At 42.9% G+C, this 15841-nt stretch overlaps 2 long non-coding RNA genes across 2 annotated transcripts in view; one reads left to right on the forward strand and one right to left on the reverse strand.

Annotated features, from left to right (window-relative positions):
* The window catches only part of LOC148145105 (uncharacterized), an 89629-nt gene extending 82505 nt beyond the window's left edge, over positions 1-7124 (forward strand). Inside the window, exons 7-8 of the long non-coding RNA XR_015750906.1 lie at positions 1822-1863; positions 7041-7124. This is a non-coding gene — a long non-coding RNA (uncharacterized LOC148145105). The remainder of the gene's footprint in view (positions 1-1821; positions 1864-7040) is intronic.
* LOC148145106 (uncharacterized) overlaps positions 1-15841 on the reverse strand; it is a 44588-nt gene that overhangs the window by 11612 nt on the left and 17135 nt on the right. The gene's annotated exons all lie outside the window — the stretch shown is intronic.

Consider the following 15841-nt stretch of genomic DNA (forward strand, 5'->3'; position numbering starts at 1 on the left):
ATCCTTGTCTTTTCAAGTGCTGAATAATCCTGTCCCTCAGAATGTTTTCCAATAATTTCCTTCCCGTTGACATCAGACTAACTGCTCTGTAATTCCCTCATCTATCCCAGCTGCCTTTCTTGAACAAACGAACCACATTAGTTATCCTCCAGACATTTGGCATTTCACCTGTGGCCAATGATGTATTAAACATCTCCACCAGGGCCCAAAAAATCTTCATCTTTGCCTCCCATAGCAGCCTGGGATAGACCTAATCAAAACCTGAGGATTTATGCAACTTTATGCCTGTCAAGACATCTAACACTTCTGCCTTATTAATCTTAATGTGTTCTCAAACCTCACCATTCCAACTGAAATCCTTGGCTACAATGTCTTTCTCCTCTGTGAATACAGTTGAGAAGAATTCATTTAAGACCTTACCAACATTCCTGGCTCCACACATAAGTTGTACCTTTGGTCTCTAATAGGTCTCACTGTTTCCTTAGTAATCCTATTAGCCTGAATATACTTATGAAAGCCTTGGGTTTTTTCTTGATCTCCAAAGAAATGCAATGGCTCCTTTTGCCCTCCTAATTACCTTTTCAGCAAACTCATATTCACCCTATTTGAAGAGCCTCCCCTGTTTTTTAATACGTTGTACCTGAAGTATGCTTCCTACCTTTTCTTTACAAAACTCTCGATGTCCCTTGAATCTAGGTTCTCTGGTCCTGCTGTCCTAAGAGGAACCCGCTGGCCTGGTACTCTCATTATATTTCTTTTAAAAGTCTCCCACTTTCCAAATGTGGACTTACCTGCAAGTAGCTACTCCCAGTGTATGTTTGCCAGATCCCATCCAATGATATTGTCTTGATTTTCCCCCAATATAGACACTTAATTTCTGTACTATCCTTATTTCTTTCTATAGTGACGTTGAACATTACCAGGTTATGGTCACTGTCCCCAAAATGGTCACCCACCGAAACTTCAACTGCTTGACCAGCTTGAATTCCCTAGGATTAGGTCTTGCATTGCCTCTTCTGTGGCAGGGCCATTGACAATCCTCTGTACAAATGATAGCCTGAGCTCAATTGATAACTAACTTGTGCACACCAGGGGGCTCGAATTCTCTTCCCACTCTGTGCATAATGGCGGATCTTGGATATCAGTAAGGATCTGCAGTCCTTACTTTCTCCTAGCAGTAGGGATGCCACAATTGATCCTTTAAGATTGGATCTGGTTTGGCGTTGCTGCTCCAGAATTGATTTTGTCATCACTGCCTCATTTCACATTAGCTGACTGGCCACTTGGTGTAACGGGGCCTTGTACTTTCAATTGTGATACTGAAATGAGTTCATGGGAGAGGAATGCGTCATTTTCTTTCCATCTCATCATAGTAGCATTCATGTCAACTGGTTTGATAAATTGCATATAATAACTTGATGCTGTGGTTAGAAATGTAACTTCCTGGACCAGATCAGCTTTTGCTTTCTGGTTACATCTGTTGCAATTCAATTGAAACAAAATAACACTGGAAGGTTGAAGAAGCTACACGTTTGCATTTGTATCTTCACAGCTGAAAAAAAAACATCAAATGTCATAAAAGTAGTTTATAGTCTGAGTAATGGTGCTTTTGGTTTTCTGGTTGCCAGTTTACCAGTGTTGAATGTGTACATAAAAGTGACACTGTTTTAGTGCACAGTTTCATCTCATGTCTGGGAAATTATCTCACTTACAAGCCCAAATCAGGTGACCTTGCTGACTTTAAATTAATAATTTGTGTGTGTTTCTAATTCCTCATCCTTTCCCCACTGGTTTCTAACAGTGTCTTATTTGTCAATGCAGCAATTTTTCTTAACATCATTGAAAGATGCTTCACCCACAAAGGTAGGTTTCATTAATTTTACTATATCGCATTTCCATGGCACTATTCCACCCTTCTGGGACCATTCTTTGGTTACAGATTAATGCTATGCTGTGTGGATGCCAGCTGGCACCATAATGTCTCATTCCAGTTAATGTTCCTGACTGCTATATCTCCTCTGGCATTAGAAGCAGCTTACTACTGATTCCGAGAGGAAGGCGGCTGCAAAATGTGCAGCTTCTCTATGCATACCCTGTTGTTTAGCCTACTGCTATGTTCAGATTTCATGCCCAACCCTATGTCTGGAGCTACATAACCATAAACCATGTGGCAAGTCAATTCTAAGTTATAAGGTGCTTTCATAGTGTGGGCTGATTGCTGCATCCTGTTTTGAGAGCTCTTATCTCCTGTATTTATACTCAGAAATAGGAGCTAGCTCCAATGGATAAACCAGAGGCTATTGTTAATACAGAGATTCAGGTTGCAAATACTTCAGGCTTGTCTTAATTCATTAAAAATTAATCTTGATTGTTCTGTGGGTAACCTAGGAGAAAGATCATGGGACTGCAGACCAATAACAATGTGGTTGACTTTTAGCTGCCCTCTGAAATGGTGTAGCAAAACATACAATAGTTTCCAACAGCTCAGAAGCCTCAAAAAAGAAATGAAACCAGACGGACCTCATGGCACTATAAATAACAATGTCAAATTCAGCCCTTTCGATCTTGCAAAGTCCACTTCGCCACCTCTGGGGTCTAACGTCAAAATTAGGAAAGCTGTCTCACAGACTAGTCAAGCAACACAATCACAATTAGAGAATCCTACCTTTTGCACAATGTCCCAGACACCTCCGTCACCACTCCCGTGTGTGCCCTGTCCCATCATTAGACAGACTCAGCAGATTGCTGCGCAGTGGTATACCATCGGAAGGGAATTGTCTTGGGAGTCCTCAACATTAACCCCATGAAGACTCATAAAATTAACTCAAACATGGGCAAGGAAACCTCCTGCTGACTACCATGTACTATCCTCACTCGGCTGATGAATCAGAACTCCTCCATGTTGAACACCACTTGGAAGGAGCACTGAGGGTGGCAAAAGCAGTGAATGTACTCTAGGTGGGGGCCTTCAATGTCCATTCCAAGAGGAGCTCAGCAGCATTATTACTGACTGAGCAGTTCAAGGGGAGGTGATGGCCTTGTGGTATTATTACTGGACTGTTAATTCAAAGGCCCAGGTAATGCTCTGGGGACCTGGGTTCGAATCCTGCCACGGCAGATGGTAGAATTTGAATTCAACAAAAATCTTGAAAAGTCTAATAAAACCATTGTCAATTTTTGGGAAAAACCCTTCTGGTTCATGAACATCCTTCAAGGAGGAAACTACCATCCTGGCCAACATGTGACTCCAGACCCACATTGCTGTGGTTGACTCTCAACTGCCCTCTGGGGACATCAAATGCTGCCACATCCCATGAATGAATGTAAAAGAAAAGCCCTAGAGGACATAATTGCTGGACTGGGTATGTGGCAGATGGTGAGGGAGCCAACAAGAGGGAAAAACATCTTTGAATCCAAAACCATCAATTTGACTGCCCGAGGTAGATCTGTCCATGGCAGTAATGCAGGAGTGACAACCGAATAGTCCTTATAGAGACAACGTCTACACACATTGAGAATACCCTCCACCAAGTTGTGTGGCACTTCCACCGTGCTAAATGGGACAGACTTCAAACAGAACCAGCAACTCAAGACTGGGCATCCACAAGGTGCTGGAAGCCATGAGCAGCAGCAGAATCATACGCCAAGACAATCCATAATATCATGGTATATCCCCACTCTACCATCACCCATCAAGCCAGGGGGTCAACCTTGGGTCAATCAAGAGTGGAGGATGGCATGCTTAAAGCACCACCATACCTAAAAATGAGGTGTCAACCTGGTGAAACTGTAGCACACGTTACTTGTGTGCCAAACAGCATAAGCAGCAAGTGATAGACAGAGCTAAGTGCTTCCACATCCAATGCATCAGTCCTGCCACATTCAGTTGTAAATGGTGGTGGGCAATTAAACTACACACTGGAGAAGGCTCCACAAGTTTTTCCCAACTTCAATGATTGGACAGCCCAGCACATCAGTGCAAACGTTAAGGCATTTGCAGCAACCTTCAGCCAGAAATGCCAAGTGGATGCTTCATCTCAGCCTCATCCATGGGTCGTTGCCATCAAAGAAGCCAATCTTCAGCTAATTTGATTCACTCCAAGTGATCTCAAGAAACAGCTGGAGGTAAAGGATACACTGGATATTGCAAAGGCTGTGGATCCCAATTACTTTCTTGCAAAATTGCTGAGGAATTGTGCTCCAGAACTTCCCCTGCCTAAACCAAACTGTTCCAATACAGCTACTAAACTGGCACCATTAAACAATATGGAAAATTGTACAGATGTGCCCTGCATTCTGAAAAGCAGGACAAATCCAACTTGGCCACTTATTGCCCACCAGCCTACTCTCCATCATCAGCAAAGAGATGGGTGGTGTGGTGGCTCAGTGGTTAGCACTGTTGTCTCACGGCGCCAGGGACCCAGGTTTGATACCACCCTCGAGCAACTGTCTGTGTGGAGTTTGCACATTCCCCCTGTGTGTGTGTGTGGGTTTCCTCCAGTTATTCCAGTTTCTTCTCACATTTCAAAGATGTGTAGGTGGATTGGTCATACTAAATTGTCTGTACTGTCCAGGCGGTGGAATAACCATGGTAATAGGGGTACAGGCATAGCCTGTGGGGCTGGGGCTAGGTGGGATGCTCTTTATAGTGTTGGCATGGACTCAATGAGCTGAATGGCCTCTTTCTACACTGTAGGGATCCTATGATTCTATGGAGAGATAGAAAAGGTCATCAATGGTGTTATCAAACAGCATTTGCAAAGAAGCTTTCACACTGATGCTCAGATTTGGGTTCTGCCAGAGCCACTTGTTTCCTCACTTTATTGTAAATGTGGTCCAACATAGTCTGCAAAGCTGAAACCAGAGGAGAGGTGATAGTGACTGTCCTTAATATGAAGGCATCATTTGACTGAGTGTGTCATCAAGGAGGCCTAGCAAACTAGAATGAATGGGAACCAGAGAAAAGCATTCTGCTGGTTGGAATCATATCAGGCACTTAGGAAGATAGTTGTGGTTGTTAAAGGTCAGTCATCTCAGATTTACACATCTCTGCAAGACCTTCTCAGGGAAGTGTCTCAGGTCCAACCATCTTCAGCTGCTTTATCAATGACCTTCCAGCCATCATCAAGTCAGAAGTTGGGATGTTCGTTGATGATTGCATAATTTTCAGCACCATTTGCAACTTCTCAAATACTAAAGCAGTCCATGACCAAATGTAACACAATTTGGACAGTATCCAGGCTTATGCTGATGAGTAGCAGGTAGCATTACTATCAAATGCCAGACAATCTTGAATAAGGAGAATCTAACTATCGCTCCTTGATATCCAATGACATTGCCATCATCGACTCTCTGTTATCAACACCCGAGGGATTACCATTGACCAGAAATTGAACTGGACTAGCATATAAATAATTTGGCTACAAGAACAGGTCAGAACCTAGCAACCCTACACTGTGTAACTCACCTTCAGCGTCCCCAATATATGTCCACCATCTGCAAGGCACTAGTCAGGAGTTTGATGGATGAGTGCAGCTCCAACAAAACTCAAGGAGCTTGACACCATCCAGAACAAAGCATCCTGCTTTATTGTACCACATCCACCACATCCACAAACATTCACTCACTTCACCTTTGATGCACAGTAACGGCAGTATGTACAGTATTTCTGCAGTATATACCCAATTCACAAAGGCTCTTTAGACAGCACTTTCCAAATCCTTGCCTACTATCATCTAGAAGAATAACAACAGCAGATACGTCAGAATTCCTCCACCTGTGGGATCTCCTCTAAGCCATCCATTACCTTGACTTGGAAATATATTGCAATTCCAAAACTGAGGGAGAAATTGTGACATGAATTGTTGCAAAAACATAGTCAGGAATAAGAAGAAAATTAATGAGGACACTCAGCAGGTCAAGCAGCACCTGTAGAGAGAGAAAAACAGCAATAACACTTCTGATCTGTTATCTTTGCCAGAACTGGCAAAAGTCACTAATTTAACAGCTGTTAAACAATACAGAGGCAGCAAAAGTGAGTGAGTGAAAGAAAGAAGTAATAGAAGATCTGTAACAGTTGGAACTGAATGTACTTGTCATAATGGAGCTCAATATTGAATGACTCAAGACAAGTTGGGCCAGTATGCGATATTTGCAAGTTCCCAGGCCATAGCAGCCAATACCACAATAAGAAGCTCCTAAAGGTCAGAAAATGAATAAGTCAACAGCATTGCTGAAGATAAGATCACCGCTTCCAGGCAATTCTACAGCAGGGTGTGTGTAGGAATTTAGCTAATTAAAATATTTGGTTAGACTAAACTACTTAGTCATCACATCTGCACCTTCTGATACGTTGAGTGGATGTGCAGAAAGGAAAAGTTTTCAACATTCATCTGAGCTGGTTACAACAAGAGATTTTGGTGAGAAAGGTACAAATTACCCTCAGTCAGAACAACATTGATGGTTCTGAACCATCATCAAACTGTATAACAGCTTTCTGGGATAATTTGAAAGTTGGGACACTGTTGAGCCAATCCGTTCTAACTATTGAGCGACAGAAGGAGATCTATCACAGTTCTTCAATCACACATGATATCTGCCTCTCAAGTGGCTTATTTGGGAATGCAGCATCTTGTAACAAAACCACATTGACTGGAAAGTTAATAGTTCAGATCTTCTGATCTCCAGGTCACTGGATATCGGACTTAGCCCAGAAGGTACACCTCAGGACCATTCGAAGGTCCTGACACACTGACAATATAGGAATTGTCCTGGAATTCTGATAAGAAATTGTCCTGCACCTGGAAGTCTCAGAAAAAGTTCGCAACTTTGAGCTAGACTTGGAGACGAAGATTGTTTTGACTTTGTTACCTGGATAGTTACACAGTAAATATTAGAGTAATAAAAAAACGATCTATTTTCTGGATAACTGTACAATTGACACTAGACATCTCGCAAGACCCTGACTGTCATGACCACCTCAAGTGTGACCTCCCAATTAGCTCTAACTAACCCCCTTACTATATCCTGTGCTATTGCAGTAAAAGAAAAGGGGTCACGGCTTCTACAAGGATTCACCCCACTGCTCTCTCTGCAGGATCTACCATTGGAATACGGACCTGAAAAATTTGGTGGTGGGTAAGTTTGTGGCTTTTGCCTGATCTGAGTTGGAACTAGAGATTCTGACACATTGGAAGATTTAGGCTAACTAGTCACCTGCCTAGATATCAGCAGTGGGAGGTACAATGAGCCTCTGAGTGTATAAGGTCACTTGTTAATTGTGCATGTGAGCTGAAGACAGGCTCAGACTCCATTGGAATGCTTCACTTGTCAAATGGATTGTCATAACCTTCTATCTAAGAGCTACATCTGATGTATATGTACCATCTTGGTAACTGGTTGCACGACTCATGTGTCATGTGCCTCCGCTCCTGGATAACAGCTATTAAAGAGAGTCAGTCAAAGATTGCAGTTCCAATACTTTACCTTGACTGACCTGACTGCTACAGAGCACAATTTGTAGTTGGCAAAGGCTTTGGGGTACCATACACTATCTCTGGCTGTGAAGCTATCAGTTAAATAATAGATTCTAAGGCCTACATTTTAATTTTTGGGTCAGGAGCTCAGAGTCAATACATATGAGCAGCACGGTGGCACAGTGGTTAGCACTGCTGTCTCACAGTGCCAGAGACTCAGGTTCAATTCCTGCCTCAGGCAACTGTCTGTGTGGAATATGCACATTCTCCCTGTGTCTGCGTGGGTTTCCTCCGGGTACTCCGGTTTCCTCCCACAGTCCAAAAATGTGCAGGTTAGGTGAATTGGCCATGCTAAATTGCCCTTAGTGTTAGGTGAAGGGGTAAATGTAAGGGAATGGGTCTGGGTGAGTTGCTCTTCGGAGGGTCGGTGTGGACTTGTTGGGCCAAAGAGCCTGTTTCCACACTGTAAGTAATCTAAAATTATATCTCCGTTAACCTGAACCTGGAGAAAGGGGCCTGGAATATCTGATTTTCATTCTAGGGTGGCAGACTTTCTTGGAGTTGGACCAGGCAACTTCTGACACAGTTGGTCATCAGGAAAGCTAATGAAATGTTGGCCCTTATTTCAAGGGAGTTGGAGTTTAAGAGTAGGGAAGTCTTACTGCAACTGTACAAGGTGCAGGTGAGACCACATCTGGAGTACTGTGAGCAGTTTTCGTCCATTTATTTTAGAAAGATGTATTTCATTGGAGGCAGTTCAGAGAGGGTTCACTCAAATGATATGGAGGAGTTGTCTTCTGAGCAAAAGCTAAACAGGTTGGGCCTGACTGGAGTTTAGAAGAATGAGAGGTGATCTCATTGAGGTATAAAGGGTTCTTAAGATGCTTGACAGGATAAATGCTGAGAGGATGTTTCCCCTCATGAGAGAGTCTAGGATCAGAGGCCATACTCTCCGAATACAGGGCTTTAAGATTGAAGAGGAATTTCTTCTCTCAGAGGGTTGTGAGTCTTTGAAATTCATTGTCACAAAGGGAACTGCTGTGAGGGCAGAGTCTTCATGGATATTTAAGTTTGAGTTAGACAGATGCTTGATCAGTAGGGGAATCAAGGGTTATGAGGAAAATGTGGGAAAGTGGATGTGAGGAATGTCGGATGAGCCATGATCCTATTGAATGAGAGAGCAAGTTCGAGGAGCTGAATGATCTACTCCTGTTCCTATTTCTGATGGTCTGAAAGATTATGTCAGGTGTGAACGTGAGCTTCAAAGAAGCATGCCTCAGTGTCCAGTGCTGTGTCAAAGAGCAAAGAAAGAGAAGATGAAACATCTGTCTAACGCCCGCCTCTCAGCCTTCCTACATCCCATCACACCCTCCACACACTCTCTATGATTCATCCATTTAAAGCCCCCACACAGCTCCACATAGTCACTCACATTCCCCATGTCAAGATATGCACCCAAATATCCATCATAGCCTCTCATATGCTCCATGCCATGCCATCTCCCTGTACGCAAAATCTAGCATGCCTCATATTCTCCATGTCAACACATGCAACTCTTCCCAACTCCATGATCCTGAATAGCCCCATGCCAACTTCTGTCCCTCCACCCTCTGCCCTTTTACTTGTCATGCCGACTCACCCAGTGACCACCAAAGGGCCACATCAGGGTATTAAATAAAGCTCTATTAAATATCATTCTCAGCATTTATTGCAGACTTCACTAAATTGAAAATAAAACAATCTGATTCATTGTCTTCAATTAAATAAAGCCTTATGCCAACAAGCATCTTATTCAAGTTCACAATCTCTTTGAACAATAAATGTTGAAACTCGTAGCCTCTTGTCAAAAAGACTACTATCACTACAATTTAATTGTGAGATGGAAGACATCCCATTGGAATAATGGAAGGTTGTGAAATATGCCATGCAGCTCTAATCCAGTAGAAGTAATTCCAGTTGATATCAAAAGACAGAGTAAAATAGCAGGCAGTTATTTTGTTTTAACAGTCCTGCCACTTTTTTCTGATATTTAAAGGTTAGAAATGCCTTTGCAGCTTGACAACTCTTTGATAGGTACTTCCTTTGTTGGGTGCCTGCAATAGTTTTCACAGTTTCCTTTAAAAGGTTCAGTTGTCATGTCCCCTTGACAGCACCCTTTGACAAGTCCTCTTGAAAAGTGCTTGTGATAAAGATTTACAAGGATGTTGCCAAGGTTAGAGGGTTTGAGCTATAGTGAGAGACTGACCAGGCTGGGACTGTTTTCCCTGGACCATCGAAGGCTGAAGGGTGACCTTATAGAGGTTTATAAAATCATGTGGGGTGTGGATAGGTTAAGAAGACAAGGTATTTTCCCTGGGGTGGAGGACATAAGTTTAGGGTGTGAGAGAAAAGAGTTAAAAGGGACCTAAGGGGCAACTTTTTCATGCAAAGGGTGGTGCGTGTATGGAATGAGCTGCCAGAGGAAGTGGTGGAGGCTGGTACAATTACTACATTTAAAAGGCATCTTGATGGATACTAGAATAGGAAGGTTTTAAAGGAATATGGGCCAAGTGCTGGCAAATTGGACTAGATTAATTTAGGAATTCAGCATGAATGAATTGAATTGAAGGGTCTTTTTCCATTCTGTACATCTCTATGACTCCATGACTCTCTGTCACTTGACAATTCCAATAAGATTGGCAATGATGAGTTCATGCTCTCTTATCATCTATTTATGTCAACCTTTAAAAATTTAAAGCAGTGACTTCCAACAAAGGTCAAATCCAAAGAGTTCTCTTATCTCTCCAATGGAGACTATCCAGATAAATCCACAAAGTTCAGAACTGCTTCTACCAGGTCTAACCTGCACACTTCCATTCCGAGGTTCTCAAAATCCTACTTCATGGGAGGCAGCTCATAATGTAAATGTAAATGTCCAGATGCCTCTTTAAAAAGCACAGGTGGGGAATGGGCCCATGCCCACCCTAGCAAAAATCAGTGAGGGGTGGAACTTGTGATTTTTGGGCACTTCTGCTGTTTTCAACATGATGGAAAGGGTCCAATCTTGACCTAAATGCTAGAGATGGTGACAAGGAATAATTGTGGTAGAAACGTAGCCTGGTGGGGCACAACACAACAAGTGATCTGATGTCATCAATGGAATTGAAGATTTAATAGTTCATCAATCCATGGCTACTTGTCTTATGTTGTTGTTCAAGACAAAACCTCCAACCTTCTTTCTTCAGAATATGAAAAGGTACACTTATGCCGGCAACAGAACCTCAACTCTATAATTCTATTGACTCTTCACAATGGCAGAATTATGACAGAAGAAGATGGATTTTGTAATTTTTCAATCTGAAGTTTTAGCTATTTAACTCTAGGAAATACGTTCACTGAGCAAGTCCTACCCACCAGAAATTTACAATGATTGGGAAAATACTGTGAGACCTGTAGCCTGGAGACTGACTGGACCAATCTCACCAGTCAGCCGAGGGTCAATGCTAACAGGGAACACTCAGTTCAGAACAATGGGGTCTGTTGCATAGTTTGATTCCATAGCTGTCCTGTCTGGTGCAGGAACAGAATGAATGCAACACAGGCTTCCTGTACACAAAGTCATGTGTTAATGGGCCTGTGTTCACCAGATGCACTTTGACAATGGTACACCAAAGAAATATTAGCATTGGAAGTGGAAATAGAAACTTAAACTATTAACCCTTAAAAGTAAAGGTTATAAAAAACCCAATCATAGTTAGAAAATAAGCCATCATTACTATTCTATGTGTCCCACAATTGATTAATATTGTCAGTATAATCTCAATGCTAATCCACCAATATGAAGGCACCAATCAGTAAATTGCATGCCCCAGCATATCAGTTAAATTGGTATTTGGTAGAACAGAACTTGAATATTGCTGGGAAGAGAGAGATGCCAATGTTCATGAGCACAGCACAGTTTGTTTAATACTTCTGGTCAATGAAATCCAAAGAAAACACATCCTTTAAAATATAGATTGTCTAAGCAGATTAATTACTTGGACTATGAATTCCAGTCACAGACAGATGGAACCCTGGTGAATGAAATCCTGCAAGGTGGCTGAAACTTCAGATGTGATCTGTTTCAACTTTATGATGATGACTACTCTTAAAAAGCATTTAATTGACTGCAAAAAGAGTCTAGAAATCATAGAAAACATCACAGAAATGCAGCTCCTCATTGAGAATGTCCATTTACCTCACCTTGGTGGGATTTGCAAGTCCTTGGTAAAAGTCTCATCTGAAAGAGGACTTATCTGCTGATGCAGTGTTTTCTCAGGAACTGCAATTGCTGCATCTAAACAAGTGGCCCCCAATAAAGTCAATAATCAGGCTCCTGAGAGATTGATGGGATATCTGTGAGTAGGTGAAGGATGGTGATTGGGGGTGTGGGTGCTGTGGGAATGTCCTGGTACTAGTTAGGTCATATGTAGATGTGGTTTTCCCTGAATGAGATTGGCTGGGGATGAATGGATATAGAATGCAGCCAAACATGGTATGGTGGATTTCAAGCAGGCAATTGTTTGTTTGTGTTTAAAGGACATAAAATCTGATTTAGGGGAGGCTAGGACTATCTTGCTCACATTAATATGCAGACTGATCATGTCCAGTTTGCAATGATTGCCAATAATATTGAAAATAGTAACAAAACAGACATTGCTGGAAAAATTCTGGGGTCTGACAGCACTTGTGGAGAGAAATCAGAGTTCATGTTTCAGGTTCAGTGACCCTTACTCAAAACTGATGGTTATTCGGAAACTTTTTGCTTTTTATTTCATGGTAATAGAAGAAGTAGTAGGCCATTTGGCCCATCAAGCCTTCTCTGCCATTCATTAAGATCATGGCTGATCTATCTGTTGTTTCAGCCCCTCCTACCTGAATTATCCCTATAACCCTTAATTCCCCTACCATACAAAAACCCATACAACTATGTCCTGAATATATTTAATGAGCTGCTTCTACTGCTTCCTTAGGCAGAGAATTCCATAGATTCAGTACTTTCTGGGAAAAATAGTTCCTCCTCATCTCTGTCCTAAATCTACCCCCTGTAATCTTGAGGTCATGTTCCCTAGTCCCTAGTCTCACCCACCAGTGGAAACAACTTGCCTGCCTCTATCTTATCTATCTTATCTATCCCTTTCATAATTTCATATGTTTCTATAAGATCCCCTCTCATTCTTCTAAATCCTAGTGAGTACAGTCCCAGTGACTCAACCTCTCCTCATAGTGTAACTCCTTCAGCACCAGAATCCAGCTGATGAACGTCTTCTGCACCACCTCCCAAGCCAGTCTATCCTCCCTCCAGTAAGGAGACCAGAACTGTGCACAATATTCCAGGTGTAGCCTCACCAACACCTTGTACAATTGCAGCAGAACCTCCCTGCCCTTAAATTCAATCTTTCTAGCAATGAAAGCCAGTATTCCGTTTGCCCTCCTGATTACCTGTTGTACCTGCAAATCAACTTTTAGCAATTCATGTACGAGCACTCCAAAGTCCTTGTGTACAACAGCATGCTGCAAACTTTCACCATTTAAATAATATTCTGAACTACTGTTTTGACTTTCAAAGTGGATAACCTCAAATTTACCAACATTGTACTCCATCTGCCAGCCCCTTGCCCGCTCACTTAACCTATCAAAATATCTCTGCAGACCCTCCACATCCTCTGCACAGTTTGTCTCTCCACTCAATTTAGTGTCATCAGTAAACTTGGATACATTACGCCCGGTCTCCTCCTCCAAATCATTTCTATATAATGTGAACAGTTGCAGGCCCAACACCGACCCCTGCAGCACTGTGCTACCCACTGATCTCCAATGAGAGAAACACCCATTTATCCCACCTCTCTACTTTCTATTGGTTAACCAGTCCTCTATCCATGCTAGTACATTCACTGTAATTCCATGCATTCTTAACTTATGGATGAGTCTTTCATGCAGCACCTCATCAGATACCTACAGAAGATAGGGAAAGGAGAGGGGGACGGGAAAAAATGATAGGTGGAAATAGAGCCCAAAGAGTCAGAAAAACACTTGGACAGACAAAGGAGTGGGTCAAGATCAGCCAGAGGATGAATGGATAGTTACTAATGGGGAGTATTAAGGCTAACAATAGGTTGCATGCAACAGCTGACCATGTAATAACAAAACCTGCTTTGTGTGGGTGGTGGGGGCAAGCATGGGGATGGTGCTTAATCCTTAAAATTTTTGAATTCAATATTGAGTCCAGGAGGCTGTAGAATTCCCAAGTGGGAAATGAGGTGCTGTTCCTCCAGCTTGCGCTGACTTTCGCTGGAGCACTGCAGCAAACCTGAGACAGAGATATTAGCTAGGGAACAGCGTGGGTTATTAAAGTGGCAGGTGACTGGAAGCTAGGAGTCTGTATTATGGACAGAATGTGAATGTTCCACAAATCAGTCACCCAGCCTGCACTTTGTTTCCCAAATGTAGAGGGGAACACATTGTGAGCAATGGATGCAGCAGACTAGATTGAGTGAAGTGCAGGTAAATCGCTGCTTCACCTGGAAGGTGTGTTTGGAGCCTTGGATACTGAGGAGAGAGGACATAAACGGGCAGGTGTTACACCTTCTACAGTTGCAGTGGAAGGTGCCGTGAAGTTGTGGGGGTGCATTGGGAGGGAAGGAGGAGTGGACCAGGGTGTTCTAATAAGAATGGTACTTGTGGAAAGCTGACAAGAAAGCAGAGGGGAAATATGTGTCTGGTGGTGGCATCTGGTTGGAGGTGGTGGAAATGGTGGCTAATGATCCTCTGGATGTGGGTGCCGGAGGGATGGTAGATGAAGACAAAGGAGAGTTTATCACTGTTGTGGGAGGGGAAAGAGGTTGAAATGCTTGGTTGAGGAAGAAGGTGGACATTTTGAGACACCGTTGTCAAAGTTCCTCTGTCTCCTCATATCTGTCCTAATGATGGTGGAAGTTAACCCAGGACTCCAGAGCATCATAGCCAACAGGCCCTCAGCTGGGTTCGGCACAGTTTGGGACACCCTGGTAACTCCTCCTTCATTCCCAACATCTCTCCCCACTGCCCACAGCACCTTCTCCTGCAGAAGGTGTAATACGTCCCCAATACCTTCCTCCTCAGTATCCAAGGACCTGAACACACTGTCCAGGTGAGGCAGCACTTTACCTGCTCACAATGTGGCCTCCTCTACATTGAGGAAATGAAGCATAGACTGGGTGACCACTTCATAGAATACTTACATTCTATTGGCAAAAGAGGCCTTAAGCTTCCCATTCTCTTCCACTTCAACACACTACCTTGTTCCCCAGCTAACACCTCTCTCTCAGGTTTGCTGCTGCTTGCTCTAGAGGACCACCATGTTGGATATCAGGCATCAATATTTCAAACATGCTTCCTGAGTATGAGCCACATGCACTCCATGTCAATGGACATCAACATCCAACTTGTGCCAGCCTCTAAGAACCCCCATGTCTGAACCATACAGGGCACTTCTGCACTTCAGTGCTGCCCCTTGGGCTGCACTGGCTAATATCTTTGTAAAGCTGCTGCAAGGCACTTTGTGCTTGGGGAACAAATCCAGATACTGGACTGGACCAGGGTGCATCTCCAGGCTCTTCACTTGCTGCAACAATTCTCATTCATACTGAGCTCACCTGGAAGCTCAACACATTCCCACCTTACAGGTCCTTGCCTTGCCTTCTTGCACTTCGTGCCCTCAGCAAGGAAGATCAAGATCATATTACTTCTGCCTTACCTTTTATTTAGAGTAGACATAAAGAATGGAAGCTTAACCTGATTGACAACAGGTCTCAATCAAATCAAAGCCTTTGCTCAGGAGGTCCTGGCACAATAAGTCAAAGGTAGCCTCCTATGACAGTGCAAGGCCTTGCATACTGTCAGACAACTGATGAGGCGGTCAGGGTAAGGATGCTCTCCACTTCAGGCATGGGGACTCAAAATCAGCGGCAGTTCAGTAACATGACTAAAGAAGTGAACATTTTAATTTCCCCAGTTAAGCTACTACAGGCAGCAAATACAAGTATTCAATCTAATCAACAAGTTGAACTAAAGAGCTATGTACAATTCTGGTTGAGCAGGACTAACGTTCTTCATGGAGAATATCAAAGAGATAAAAGATCTTTCACTGGAGAGACAACTTGCAGACCTCCATCAGGCCCAGAACAGAATCAATTCTAGCAGTTCTTAAACCAAAAACGAACCAAGCTTTCTAGTTCAAAGAAGCCATAATGTGGAGGAGCCAGTGTTGGACTGGGGTGGACAAAGTTATAAATCACACAACATCAGGTTAGTATCCAACAGGTTTATTTGGAAGCACTAGCTTTCAGAGCCTATTTGGAAGCACTAGC

The sequence above is a fragment of the Chiloscyllium plagiosum genome, unplaced genomic scaffold, assembly GCF_037043375.1.
Source record: "Chiloscyllium plagiosum isolate Xiang-an unplaced genomic scaffold, Cpla_swu_hap1 HiC_scaffold_26, whole genome shotgun sequence".
Classification (NCBI taxonomy): domain Eukaryota; kingdom Metazoa; phylum Chordata; class Chondrichthyes; order Orectolobiformes; family Hemiscylliidae; genus Chiloscyllium; species Chiloscyllium plagiosum.